Source organism: Pan troglodytes, chromosome 13, assembly GCF_028858775.2.
Source record: "Pan troglodytes isolate AG18354 chromosome 13, NHGRI_mPanTro3-v2.0_pri, whole genome shotgun sequence".
NCBI lineage: Eukaryota > Metazoa > Chordata > Mammalia > Primates > Hominidae > Pan > Pan troglodytes.
The window spans coordinates 123,290,094-123,305,249 of record NC_072411.2 but is presented as its reverse complement, the minus strand read 5'-3'; the positions used below and the strand labels follow the sequence as shown (position 1 = coordinate 123,305,249).

The 15,156-nt window shown below is 41.0% G+C and overlaps 1 long non-coding RNA gene across 1 annotated transcript; it reads right to left on the bottom strand.

Moving 5' to 3' along the window:
- Positions 1-1,374: 1,374 nt before the first annotated feature.
- LOC107973735 (uncharacterized) lies at positions 1,375-8,953 on the bottom strand. Its single transcript, XR_001716127.3, has 3 exons — positions 8,832-8,953; positions 6,230-6,336; positions 1,375-3,671 (listed from the first exon to the last, which is right to left on the bottom strand). It is a non-coding gene; the product is annotated as an uncharacterized LOC107973735 (long non-coding RNA).
- Between the last annotated feature and the right edge of the window lie 6,203 nt (positions 8,954-15,156).

Genomic DNA, 15,156 nt, shown 5'->3' with positions numbered 1-15,156 from the left:
ATTACTCAGCTCTCCCTGAAAACAAAAGATTATCATTGTCATGATACAGGCAGCTTCATTTTTATCACAAGAGGAGATGTTAAGGTAGGTTGATGTCTTTAGAATCCTTGAGAACATCTACTGCATTACAGGGAAATAGACTAGGAATTAAGAGACATTAATCTGAAAGAAGAAACAACTTCTGTCTTCCTCAATAGCAATATAACAAGAGACCGTGGTTATAGCCAAACCCCCAAATACCTGAAGAGTTAGGTCTTATTGGTCTTTACAGACACTGATATAGTTAGCAGCTGTGTTCTATTAAGTTGCTTGCATGTGCACTGAAGATTAACAATACCTTTGCACGTTGCTTGTATTTGCCCATGATCATTTGAAGGTTAACGAGTAGGTCATGGAGAAAAAATTGGGATGCAGGGCGAGTTTATGTTTAGACTTCTTGTCTTCCTTTTCCCCACCCCTTCCCTGGCTACTACATTATTATTATTTTGGACCTGAAATATATCCAAACTTTTTTTATATATAAAACATAAATAACCCTCTCCTTCAGAGGAAAAGGTGAAGCCCTAGAAGCTAAATTCAACAGGTCAGGGAAGGGAAGAGGTGGGATAGAGAGGTGGGAGAATAAGAATAAAGAATCAATGCTTGTTGCACAGACAGGCATGTGCCCCTGCATTAATTTCCTAAGGGAGAAGGGCAAAGAACCCTGACTTGACTTCTCTCAGATCCATTTAATTCAGGAATGGTGAAAGTTCTTAACAGATACTTCAGGAACCTCCAATTTGCTACCTCAATTTTTTAAAATACAGTGTAACTGCAGAGAGTGAAGGGGGCCCTCAGCAGCCTGCACTTAGAAACACAAGCTTAGGAAGGACATGGATTGTTTTAAAAGGTGGTGGAAAAATTGCTCTGTTAAATTGTCCAGCCACTTTTCCTAACCTACATTCACTGCTCCATATAAAGAGAAAACATCTGCCTGAGGATTCTGGTGGGGTTCCCTGGCCCAGCACATGCGGACGTGGCCTCAGACCGCTGGTGGTCTGGGGTCACCATTCTCTCAGCCACACCTGGGCTCAGCACCTGGAAATGATTGTGCCGAAGCACAGATCTTTCCGTGTCATGGGCTCCCTTCTTCTTCCCTCTCCTCCAAGTTTTTCTCTTCTTCTTTTTGGTGCTAAGATTCCTGAGTGCAAGAAACCCGGATTCTATGCTTGGTGCTCCCTTTAATGCATTGAATAAACTTGTGCTCGTCATTTCACCATTTCATCCCATTTTCCATCCATAAATTGTGGGGATTAGGCCGCACCATTGTGCCCAACACCTATTAACCTCAATAGAAAGCCATCAGGTTCAAGAAGCCAAAGATGAGACCCAGAGCCAGCAAAGGTGACATGGGGTTTTATTTGGGGCTTACATACAAGGGAGACAGTCCATTGGAGGCAGGCTGGACAGAATTATCTAATGTATAGAAATGGTCCAGTTGTGGTGGGCTGGACAACATCACTGCATGGCCCAGGCTGGGCAGAAAAACCGCAGCTGCTAGCAAATAGCATGCAGTTTACATAGAATTCACTTAACACCTTCCTCTTAACAACCTCTACCTGGAAACCTCCACGTACCCTAAAACTCATAGCCTTAATCCCTTGTTTGGCCTGTGTTCCATGGGATGGGTGGAGGTCTCAGATATTCCTCACAGACAGGGAATGACTCTCTGGTTGGCTACTCCTGGATTCCGTAGCCTGAAACACACATTCAGCTGCATCTGCAGTGTAGGGTCATTCTAAGGGTGCACTTACATTGCTCTCAGGGGCATTTCCCTAAACTACACTCACCCCCAGTGCTAACATCCTTTGATGCTAGAACACAGGGTCTGAGTACTGCCAAGGCCCCTAATTTTCCTTCACCATGGCCCAAAAGCCTTGTGCAGAAGATTAATGTAATTCCTTTTCTCTTTTCTGCAATATGCCCTTTTGTTTTGATAAACACAAAATAATTAGTCCAGATGAACAAAGGAGCAGAGTCTTCAGAGAAAAATTAACTTGAGTGTCTTACATGGGAGCCAGCTGATATTTCTACAATATATCTTCTATTCTGGGCCAAAATACTAACAATAGCTACAACACAGTTGGAAGTGGAAGTACAAGGGCTACTGAGTGTGAATTTTTCCCCAGTAGATCACAGCCACACAAACATCTGTTACTAAGTAGCAGGTGTGATCTATGGCAAGCATTATTTGACTGGCTTTAAAACGTCTCACTTGTTACTTTGGGTTTGCTGGGGTTATTGACGACTTTCAGTTGGGCTAGGGAGAAACATGGGGGAATTTGCTCTTTTATTCATAGAGCGTGGTTGGCTCTCACAGTGAAGAAAATCACTGATGACTGTTTCTATAGGCGATATTATTAGAATGGGGGAAAAAACAGTGCCAAAATGACCAGTGAACATTGAAGCTGAGATGGATATGATGCATGATCCTATACTTATATGTCTTATGCTGGAGAATTTGGCCAAGGCAGAAATTCAATTAAGAGTGTGCTCATAAGTGGTTGGTCTAGTAGTGTTCACTAAGATGAGTGAGCATCATTTTTCTTCCCCAAAAAGCTTTTCTTGCTTTGTTATAATTATTGTTATTATTTTCTGTTAACCCTCTCCTAGATTTCCTGGCTGTAAATACAGCAAGTTATTCTTAGCGTTGTCTCTCTTCTCCTGTATAACGGATTCGTGACCGTCTCTGAAATGTCTTTTTCCACTCACCCTTCTTCCCATTGATCTCCTTTCACCCCCCTGATTTGGGCCTCTCCCCTTATAAATGAACCTCCAGCTGAAAGTGCTCTGTCTTCCAGAGGGCCCATAACCCTTTGTTTATATCTCTCCTACAATATTTATCAGATAGTGCCTTTGCTTTGGTTTGGTTTGCGTTTTTGTATGTCTTCCAAACCCTGCTGGGTCATAAATAGTTGTCAGGCAATGTTTTCTTCATGTTCAATTTTTCCACAGCATTTAGCTCTCTACCTTATGCACAACAGAGCCTCAATCTAGTTTATCAGTTGAATTTAAAAGCTGATAAATTATCTGTCCAGGTCCAAGCAGACTATGAGGTGTGATGAGAGTGGCAGTAGGATTACAAGTACACATTTGAGCAGTGGTAATAATAATAACAACACTAACAACTTGTTTGTTGAGTGCTTATAAGTTCCAAGCCTTGTAATCATCATCATACACACACACACACACACACACACACACACACACACCTTTAAGAACAAACAAATGTGGACTTTGTTGTTGATATTGCAGATTTTTACATCATTTTACAGATTAGAAAATTGAGGAACAGAGAAGTTAAGAACCCTGTCCAAAGTCTTGTAATACATAAATGTTAGTATTAAATTCCAGAGAGCCTGACCCCAGAGCCCATGATAAAACAAGTTATTCCGTGCTTCAGTCTCTCTTTCTCCTCTAGATCACAAAGGGCAAGCAGTTTCCAGGATGTCCTCATGCTCTGTCTTCCTCCCGCTCTGCAAAACTTCTTGGAATCCCTGACCCTTGGAATAACTGCCCTGGAGCTGCTATGAGGGTTCGAGGTCAGAGGGTCCATGGGCAGCCAGGACTATCTTCCTCTCTTCAGTTGTGCCTGCTTCTCTAAATGAAGGGCTCTGGGCCTTGCCAGGAACCTGGGGAAGGAGTAGAAAGTTGGAACTCTGAGGGTGCCAAGATGTGCCAGTGGTGCCCCTCCTGGCACTGTGGCTGCCTCACTGAGCTCACACTCTGTGGGCAAAGACTCCCAATATACAGTCAAACAACCCAATATTGAGAGGTGATAAATGGAAAATGAAGCAGGATGGAGGGAAGGGAGTGTGTGTGGCGAGGGTGTTGTTTTAGGTAAGGTAGTCAGCAAAGGACTGTTTCATAACATGACAATGAATAAAAATAAACATTGTTAAGGAAACCTCCTGAATTTGTGCATAGTCACTGATTAGAACATTTTTTGTTTTATTTGGTGTTTTCTGTCTGTAAATAGAAACTTAGAAATCACCATTTAACGAGTCTGAAAGACCGACTATCAGGGCTGATATGAGCAAAATAATGAAGTCGGGGAAGCTATTTGGGGCACAGCCCCTTCCTATCCTGCTGAAGTCCTGTAGTGTGAACGTTTCTCCCTTTTTACAGGTTTATTTTTCTTCTCTTGCATCAAAGTGCCTGGGTCACAAAGGTGTTCTCATGTGGTTTCCTAAAATCAAAAATTGCTCCTAGAAAAGGAAATGATACAGGCATACATACAGACACACTCCTGTGCCACACGCAGACACACTCATACTTATACATGAACAGAGACACACACATACATATATACATGAACACACACAGACACACACATATACATAAACATAGAACTATGCACACACATACAAACACACATATGCATGCATATATACATATAAATAGATAAACTACACATACATAAACACACAGAGACACATGCATACACAAACATGAGCATACACGGACACACACACATACACCATACACACACATACATATACATAAACACACACACTCATATACCACATACACAGACATATACATACATATAAAGACACAGACACAACAGACTCATATACCATATACACATAATACACATATACATAAACACACACAGATACACATAATCATATACAAGCACATACACACAGACACACACGCAGACTTCTAGATCCTCAAGTTCTCTTCATCTGGTTTTCTTTTTTGTTTTGTTTTATGGAGACATAGTCTTCCTCTGTCACCCAGGCTGGAGAGCAGTGGCACGGTCTTGGGTCACTGCAACCTCCGCCTCCTGGGTTCAAGCAATTCTCCTGCCTCAGCCTCTCAAGTAGCTGGGACTACAGGCGTGCACCACCACATCTGGCTAAGTTTTTGAATTTTTAGTAGAAATGGGATTTTGCCAGGTTGCCCAGGCTGGTCTCAAAGTCCTGATCTCAGGCAATCTGCCCACCTCGGTCTCCCAAAGTGCGAGGATTACAGGCATGAGCCACCGTGCCCAGCCTCTGCATCTGGTTTTCTGAAATCTACTCTTTCTAGAAAAGGGAAGGATATACATACCTACACACACACAAAGTATAAACACACGGATACATACATAAATACATACATAGACACACAGACATACACAAGGAATGAAAATAATCTATTTCATCTTGGTTAGAAATATTTACAAATATTAAGCCCTAGAAAAATCTCTAATTGTTCAATTTGAAGCTTTAGCAAACCAGGTGGGGAAGGGTTTGGGGCCAGGAGAGCTTTCTCAGCACTCCTGCAAGCAAGCCTCTGGCTATCACCTGTTCTGCCTATACCCAAAGACAGGCCTCCTTGAGATCAGCAACTTTCCAGCTTGATATTCTTATAATGTGGGTCTTAGCTTTAAGTCCCTTTTGAGGGATTTTAATGTCCTTTGGAGGACATTTCAGGGAGATATTTTTAAGCAAATTCCAGTCTATTATTAAAACACCTGTTCAATTGTGAGACGATTCGCGACATATGAGGGATTATAGGCTGGAGAAAGAAATGACAGTACAATTTATTAGTTGTCACATGGCTCAGTTTGAGAAAACTAATCCCTTGTATTTCCTGTTCAATTATTCTTAATAAAATTAGCAAAAATTTCCTCTTTATATTTATAAGATTATGCCAAATGCAATAGATTAATTTCTTACATGTCACCATTTGGGAACAAAGTAGGAAGATAGAATAAAATAATTTATTTCTTTGAGCCATTGTCTGCATTTTAGCTTCTGTGACAATCAAAATTTCTAAGACTACGTGGCTGTTCTCAGATAGCCATCCATTTCAGAAAACCTCAGCAATTATACACTCTGCTGACATGATACAAGGGAATCCAAAAAATGCTTTGTTATTTACCTTCATACATCTTAGTCCTTTGTATTGATTGCCTACGAGACCCTGAAATGAAACATGGGGATCGAGCAGGTGTCCTTTCCATTCTTTCCTGTGCACATTAAGTCCATTAACAGAAACAGCCCGACAGCACCGGTTTTAAGTCAATGGCTTTTAAAACATGGATTCTCTACCACAGAATGACTTTTCTTAGAAAGGGGGATAGATGACACAGAAAGTTGAAAAAGAGAGGCGTATGATGGAAACGAAGGGGAACAGATCTGGTTTAGTTATAAAACCCAATCCCACTCCCCACTAAAAAACAATTAAGCAGACTAACCTTTTCAAGTTCATAGACTATTTCCACCTCCTCCACTCCTCCTTGCTTCTATATCTTCACAGGTTCATTTGTTCATTTTCTTTATTTCAGGAGGCATGAACTTGTGGCTAAGAATATATCAGAGCATAGATTGAAATAATTTTGCCAGAAAGGATTGTGACTGGGCCCAATGTGTGAACTCAGTTGTCAAAGAGATAGGTCAGAAAACTAAGTGATGTGGTAATATTAGAAGTAGAATAGCTCATAAGCTTTATGTTGGAGTGACAAGCTGGCCTTGAGAATTCTCAGTAGTAATTGACATGAAAGGAAATTTGAATTTTGGGAAGAAAAGAAAATTAATGTTGTCCTGGGAGTATAAAAACTGAGGAAAGGCTGGGCACGGTGGCTCACGCATGTAATCCCAGCACTTTGAGAGGCCAAGGTGGGAGGATCACGAGGTCAGGAGATCAAGACCATCCTGGCTAACATGGTGAAACCCCATCTCTACTAAAAATACGAAAATTTGCTGGGTGTGGTGGCGGGTGCCTGTAGTCCCAGCTACTCTGGAGGCTGAGGCAGGAGAATCTCTTGAACCCGGGAGGCGGAGGTTGCAGTGAGCTGAGATCACGCCACTGCACTCCAGCCTGGGTCACAGAGTGAGACTCCCTCTCAATAACTAACTAACTAAATTAATTAATTAATTAATGTAGGATGAGCTCTGACTGTAGCATTTTCTGATTCCACGGTGTATTCTCACTGTGGCTGATCTCAGCTACTAAGGTGACATCACTGAATACAGAGATGGGAACAGAAGCTTACAAGTGCTTCTTGCGAGCTGTTACATGCTGGCTCCAGAATTCTATTAGTAGACTGAGAAGGATTCTATGAGGAGTTGAGATTTGAGAGAAGATTTGAATAAAGGGAGGAATTGTGCAGGGCAGATCTCTGATAGAAAAGTATTCCAGAGAGAGGGAATAGCCATCGCAAAGCCCTAAGAGAGGGCCAAGCCTGATGAGTTAGTAAAACATCAAACAGGCCAGTGTGGCTGGAGAAGAGGGAGTAAGCGGAAAGACCAGCAGGACCAAGATCACGGAGGGCTTTGCAGACTGTCATGAGGACTTAGGATGCTGTTTCAGATACGATGGGAAGTGACTGGAGGGATTTGAGTAGGTGCGTGACATGATGTGACTCGTGTTCTAAAAGGATCTCTCAGGCTGCTAGCAGAGAACAGAAAATGGGAGTGGGGGTGGACAACAGAGGAAGTAGGGAGACAAATTTGGAGGCATTTGTTAATTATCCAGGCAAAAGATGGTGGTGGATTGAACAAAGGGGAATGGTAAAGTAGTGAGAAGTCACATTTAAGATCTATCTATTGTTCATACATACATGCATGCATATATATAGGCATATGTACACATGTACACATATACATACATATCAACACATACATACATGCATATATTTGAATTCTGGAAACTGGACTCCAGAGGTGACATAACTTGCTTTAGGTCAAACACCTAGGAAGTGGTTAAGCCAGGACTGATACCAAGCCCAGGTCTATACTGCTCAGAATGAGGCAAGAATGGGGTAAAGGGCTGTTTTGAGCCAAATCAGAGCTTGAAGATTAATCTAGCTGGTAAAAACACTGGGACATATTTTGAAACTAGAATGCACAGTGGGTACTGTTAGATTCTCTTTGGAGAGTAAGAGAGAGAGGAGCCAAAGATGTTTCCACAGATTTTGTCTGAGCATCTGGGCTAATGGTCTGGCCATAAATAAAGCTGTAAAGTACCAGGAGGAACATACTTGGGGGAAGGCTAAGCATTTGGCTTCAAATATATTAGGTTTGAGATGCCTTTTAAGCAGCCACAATGCAACAGAGAGGTGTTTAGAGATGGGGTCTGAAGCTCAGGAAACAGGCTGGGTCTGTAGAAACAAACGTGGAAATCATCAAGTTAGTTGATGGTATCTAACTCCATGGCAGTAAATGATTACCTATTGAATAAGGGTAGCCACAGAAGATATGTGAGAAGGCCTAATGCCTGGGACCTTTCAAAATTTAGAAGTTAGAAAACAAGAGAATCCAGCAAAGAAAACTGAGAAACAGAAAGATAATAAAGTAAAAATAAAAGCATTTTAGTTTTTCAGATACCAAGAAAAAAATGTTTCAAGGAAAGAATAGTCAGCTTTACTAAATGCTGTTCAGAAATCAAGAAGGATGCAGACTTTAAAACTGACCTTTGAATTTGCCAACTTAAGGGTGAATCGTGGCCTTGAAAAACAGAATTTCAATGGAGTAGAGATCAGGGAGGGTGTTGAGACCAAGCTTCATATGAGTGATTTTGAGACAGAATGAGAGACAGGACAGCGAAAAAAGGTAATGCCTTCCACGTTTGTTTTATAGCAGAGCAAATAAATGATGCAGGAGATGTACAAGAAAGAGGGAGGAGGCTGGGCGCGGTGGCTCATGCCTGTAATTCCAGCACTTTGGGAGGCTGAGGCGTTTGGATAACCTGAGGTCAGGAGTTTGAGGCCAGCCTGCCCAACATGGCGAAACCCCATCTCTACTAAAAACACAAAAAATTAGCCAGGTGTGGTGGTGTGCGCCTGTAATCCCAGCTACCTGAGAGGCTGAGACAGGAGAATTGGTTGAACCTGGGAGGCGGCGGTTGCAGTGAGTGGAGATCACGCCGCTGCACTCCAGCCTGGACGACAGAGCGAGACTGTTTCAAAAAAAAAAAAAAAAAAAAATGTAGGCGGAGAGAAAGGTTTTTAGGTAAAAATATTACAGCACGTTTGTATACCAATTATAATGACCCAGTGGAGAAGGAAACAACAATAATTTAGTAGAGAAGGGAGAGGGGAGAAAATTGACGAAAGCAAAGTGCTTGAGTGAGGGGATAGGAAGAGATGCCTGCCGGGAGCAAGTGGAAACTTCCGGTAGAGAAGAAGCCCTGCTGATTCACCCACCATCACAGGAAGGCAGGCGGCTTTCAAGGGCATAGATGCAGACCATGTGGAAGGTTGGTGGTAAGCAGAGAAGAATGTTCTCAGATAGCTTCTGTTTTCTCAGTAAAATGAGAAGCTAGGTCATCACTGGCCGAGAGTGCAGAGTGGAGGTGGGGGATTTGAGGTTTCAGGGGTGAAGGAAAGATATTAACTGTCCATATGGGAGACGGGGAGTGAAGCAACTTGGGAATGCTGCCAGGCTGCCTGGCAATACTGAGGGTCCACTCGAGATTTGCTATCATAAATACAAAGTGAGGCCCGTCTCCGGTCAACATGCCTGGTGGATTCCCCTTGTGAAATTTAGCTGTGCAAGTGCAGTTGTAGAATCTGAGAGGAGCTGGATTTAACCAGGGTTAGGATTTTTCTAGGTACAGAAGGAGGAAGAGCCCATCAAGGCAGTGTTTATAATAATGGTGTGTGGAATCTAAACGAGGCAGGGAGGAAAGTGAGGACTCACAGGGGAGAGGGGAAGGGGGTTACTGAATAGTCAACACCAATGGCAGATATCAATGGATCTAAGGTCCCAGTGGGGCCAAATCGCTGGAGTTGAGGGTACTAGAAAGAGTGAGCCAGGACTATAGGAGGAACTTGTCAGACGGTAGAATACATTAATTGAGATTTTAGAAGTGGTGCAACCACAGGTAATAACATAATCCTGCTGGGGAGATTTTTGAAGATACCATACTTGGGGATCAGCTCTGATAACTGAAACCTCAGAATGGTGGGGCTCAAACATTGGTGTGTTTTAAAGGCTTCTCAGACGATCCAGAGGTAAGAGCTACCGGTCTATGGATTATTTTTTTCTTAGTATGAATCAAAGCTTGGGCATTAGGATTTTAAAAAATCTCTTGCAAATGATTCTTAACATAAACCAAAGTTTGAAACCAGCCTGGAAGAGCTGTTACACACAGATTCCTGGCCCTACCTCTGGAGTTTCTGATTCACTAATCTGCGATGAAGGCTAAGCATTTGCACCTGTAACAGGTTCCCAGGTGATGTGGATACTTTTGGTCCAGGGACCACACTTTTAGAACCAATGATCTAGACTGGAGTATTTACTTTGGGAGTAGGTAGATGAGATAAGCAATATCCACATATGAATCACCTGTAATTTGTTGAAAAGCAGATTTTGATCCAATAGGAAGGGGGTGGGCGTCTCAGATTCTGCACTTATAAGATCTCATAATACTGATATTGTTGGTTTGAAGACAGTACTTTGAGTAGCTACGGATAAAGGATAAGATAATAGGTGAACTAAATGTGAGAGCTTTCAATAAAAGAAATACCAGATATTTATTCAGCCTCCACTTTATGTCATGCATTGTGGCACTTTCCGCTAGCAAATTAAATATGAAAGGGCAGGAACTTACCAAATATGTATCAGGTTTCATTAAGTGTCCCCCACTTGATTACACAAATAACCAGTTGGTATTATGGAAGGCAACCTCAAGTGACATGGTACTATGTTCTCAAACTTTTTTCTGAGTAGCATTTCCATACTTGGACAAGTTTGAAGACCTATTCCTGCATGTATGTTGTGTGAGCTGAAGTAGCCACCCTCATGCTACATGTTATTTAAAGTTGTAACTTGTGTGTTTTGTCCTTTTTTTCTTTTGGGAGACAGGGTCTCCCTCTGTCGCCCAGGCTGGAGTGCAATGGTGCAATCATAGCTCACCGCAGCCTCAAACCTCTGGTCTCAAGCGATCCTTGTGTCTCAGCCTCCCAAGTGACTGGGACTATAGGCACGTGCCACCAAGCCCAGCTAATTTTTCAATTTTTTGTAGAGATGGAGTCTCACTATGTTACTTAGGCTGGTCTCAGAATCCTGGCTTCAAGAAATCCTCCCACCTTGGCTTCCCAAAGTGCTGGGATTATGGGTGTAAGCTACTGCACCTGGCAATTTTTACCTTAAAATTCTGTGTACATTTTACCTGCTAATTCATTAACGTCTGTTCTAACAGAAAAACATATCTTTACTTCCATCTGCAAGGAAAATTCATGTTTCAAAGAGGGTCTGTTCTTTCCTCCTGCTTTTGTGTTTCTCTTGGAATATGTATAGTCAGTGTAAGAATCAGCATTGGAGGAGGGGAAGGAGAAGAAGGAGAAGAAGACACGAAGAAGCTATTGCTGTGAAATGGTTCAGCATGGGCTCCAGAATGACTAAATGAGCTCAAATTCAGGCTCCATATCTGTCAGCTCTGTGTAAACCTCAGTTTCCTAATCTAAATAGGAAAATTCAAGCAATATTTACCAGATACGGTTTTGTTAGTATTAAACGTAGTATCCAGATTCAGTACTTAGCCCAGCACCTGCCATGTAAGAAGGGCCTTTTCCCTGTTAGCTGTTATTGTCACCATTTCAAGTAGTGAGCAGAGCTGGATTCAGGTCTTGCCCCATTAGGAACCCATTTTCTGACTTTCAGGCAAGTCACAGCTCTTTTTAGGACATCATTTGTCTTCCCTGAAGAATGAGAGGAGAGCCTCGAGTTGTGCTTCTCAAACTTGAGCCAGCATCACAACCAACTGGAGCTTCTGACTCAGCAGGTCTGGAGAGAGGTTTGAGGAGTTGAGTTTCTAACAGGAGTTCTTTCTACATTCTATTGATACTGAACAGAGCATCAAGAGCTTGCATAATCATGTCCAAGAATTAGTGAAATGAAAGAATTTGAAAAATGGGGAGTTAAAGAACCTTCTGGCTAACAAACGGAGCCTTGGCAATTCCACCCCACCTTGACATTTATAGAAGAAAAGGAGACTCCAGGAAGAGCAGAGGTTGGTCCAACTTAATTCAGATCCAGAACCAACACCCTGATTTGGACTCCCCCGTTTGTGTTTGCCTTACTGCTGCCTCCAACTCAAGCACCATCAGGAAAGAAGTTCTTATTAACTTAGACCTGGCTTAACTAGTGTGTGATCAGATTTCCCCAGCCAGAGGGTACAAATGAGATAACAATAAAAACAATAGCTAACATGTATTGGCCCTTTGCCATATGCCAGGAGCTCAGAAATAAACCATATTCTACAGACAGACACCAGCACTTGCCATTCATTCAGTACCATTATACCTTCCAGACATTTCCAATAACTTCTAAAAATCCTCAGAGATCTCTCACACGTGGTCACACATGAGTTGGTGGCTTTGCCAAGTTTTCCTTCTCTCTCCTGCTTCAATATTCACTGCTGAAATCCTCTACCTAGGCTCAGCCGGGTACAAAACAGGGAGGTGCCTCCTGACAAAGGCTGGTTCCCGGGGTCCTGAGGGGTCTGCCCTGAAAGTCTGATGAGTTGGGCATCACACAACCGCGGGTGTAGTCACAGCTCTGGAGCGGCAGGAGCCAAGCACCTTATGGTCTCTGGAGCATTCCACATGCCAAAGCCTGACTGTGTTTCAGGCAGATAGTGGAGGACCAGGGAGACGCCTGCCCAGACTAAACAGCCCCTGCCTCCTCTACATGGAGATACTGCTGTCCAGCTTTGAGATTCAAACAGACTTTGAGTTTCAGAGCCAGGTGCAGATGATGGGGAATCATGGTCAAAGGTCGTTCTTTCAGTCCTACTAGTTTACTCTCTTTTAAGTTGCTAAGCTATTTGTTGGCTATGAACTGAGTTTCTCGATTTAACATCAGCAGCCCAATTTAGAGGGAATTCCCTTCAGAATCTGTCATTAGGGGGAGAGTTTGTTTTTGGTGTCTTCTTGATTGTCCATGTCTGTGATTTACAAATATATTGGTGAGAATTGAAAAATGCCGAGTCAAGGGACTGCTTAACAATTTAAAAAAATTCAAATGAATTTTACAGAAAAGCTTCAAAGAAGAATATGGGCTGTGCTTATGTTCCTCACCCAGCTACCACTAATATTAATAATGTATATAACCATTGTACAATGATCAAAAACAGGAAATGAACCATGGTCAGTAATGTTAATTAAATTGTACCTTATTGGAACTGTTTTCCCACTACTGTTCTTTTTCTCTTCTAGGATTATATCATGGGTTCCATTGTTCCTTATTTTTTCTTACTCTCCTCCAGTCTGTAACAGTTCCTTGGTCTTTCCCTCCCTTTCATGACCTTGACACTTTTGAAGAGTACTTCACTTACTTTGTTCCCTCAGCATGGGTCTGCTTGACATGTTCTCATGTTATAATGAGGTTAAAGTTTTTTGGCAAGAATGCCACAGAAATAATGTTGTCTCCTTCCTGGTGCATCTTATCAAGGACTTCGTAATATCAATACTTCTTTTTCCTGGTGCTGTTACCCTTGATTATTTGGCTAAGGTAGTATCTGCCACATTTCTTCATAAAGTTAAAATCTTTCCTTTGTAATTAATAAATATCTTGAGGAAGATAGATACTTTGAGACAATGCAAGTATCTTTTTTGTTTTTTTTTTTGCCATCAAGCTTTTATCCATCAATGTTAGCATCTATTGTTGATCATATTTACAACAATTACTGTGGTATTTGCTTAATAGTAATTTTTCTATTCCTCTCTTTGTCTCTACATATATTGTTTGGAATTATTTTGTAAGGAAAAAATTATTCAATTCTTTATCAATATGGTCTTATGGACAATTGGTGTTTTATTATGTGCTTTAAGACTCAATGCTATTATTTATATTGTTACACTAATTGTACTTTGGCCATAAGGAGCACCTTTGGGCTGACTCCTGTATCAGAAAGCAATTTTTACTGGAACTAGGCATTAATATTATTCCCTTTTAATTGTAGAGTACACTTCTCTACCACATAATAATCATCACCTGAGAGACTTGTTAAAATATGACCTTTGTCCCCATCCCCAATGCTCTGATTCAGAAGCTGGGTTTGGACACTGTAATCTGCATTTTAACAAAATCTTAGATATATTATGCCACTGGGCCTAAAGACACATGCTGAGAAACACTGTTTTAGAGACAGTGTTTCCATCTATATTCTTCAGACTTTTGAATCCATAGGTCTTTATGTATTTCTGTCTATCCATGAACTACCTGCCCACCCACCCACACATACACATTTACACATGTACAATTTTACTAGACATTCTGTTTTATAACCTGCTTTGTTTATAGTCAGTAATTTTATTAAAGTTTTTGTATGATATTGAACATTTTCAAGAGCTATGGAATTTTATGTACCATAGTTTGTTAGATAATTTTTGTTATAAATAATGCTGTTTTTATGTATATACATATATGTAATAATGTGTGTATATATATATGTCATATATAACTAATTATTTCTTTAGAGTAAATTTATAGAAGTAAAAATGTTGAATCAAAAGTCATTTGATTCAACATATGGATTCCATATGTTCCTTGATTCCATAAGGATTTGGAAATATATTGACAATTTGTCCCCTATTGACAATAATATAATGGTGTTTTTTCCTCTACATTTTGACAATGTTCCATCATGGTTTTTTTTGTAAAATTGTTAGCAAAATAAAAGATAGCTAGTTTTTAACTGAGATTCTTCTATTTTTGTGAAGTTGAACCCTTTTCGTGTTTTCTTGCCCATTTATATTTCTTCCTGTAGATTGAAAAGTTGAAACTATACTTTTTGATCAAGAAAACTAAATGGGAAAGTGAAAATTTTAGGAAAATTGACTTTGTGACAAAATGAAAGATTGATTGTACAGTTAAGAGTTGGAGACAGGGGTTGCATATCTACTCAGCTACTGAAAAAAAAAAAACTCATACAAAAGTTATATTCTGTGTGTACACTCCACACTTTTCACTCTGCTCTGTAATCACCACTTCTCCCTGAAGTTATGAATGGCTCATCTCCTAAGGGTAGGGGCTTTGTCTTGTTTCATTTACACTCCCCCACCTCAATTTCCATCTCATAGAGTTTTTGGCATCTAGTTTTATTGTCAGTACCTGTTAGCTAAAAGAATAAAAGAATATCCCATTGATGGTGAAATATTTAGTATCATCTTTGTAC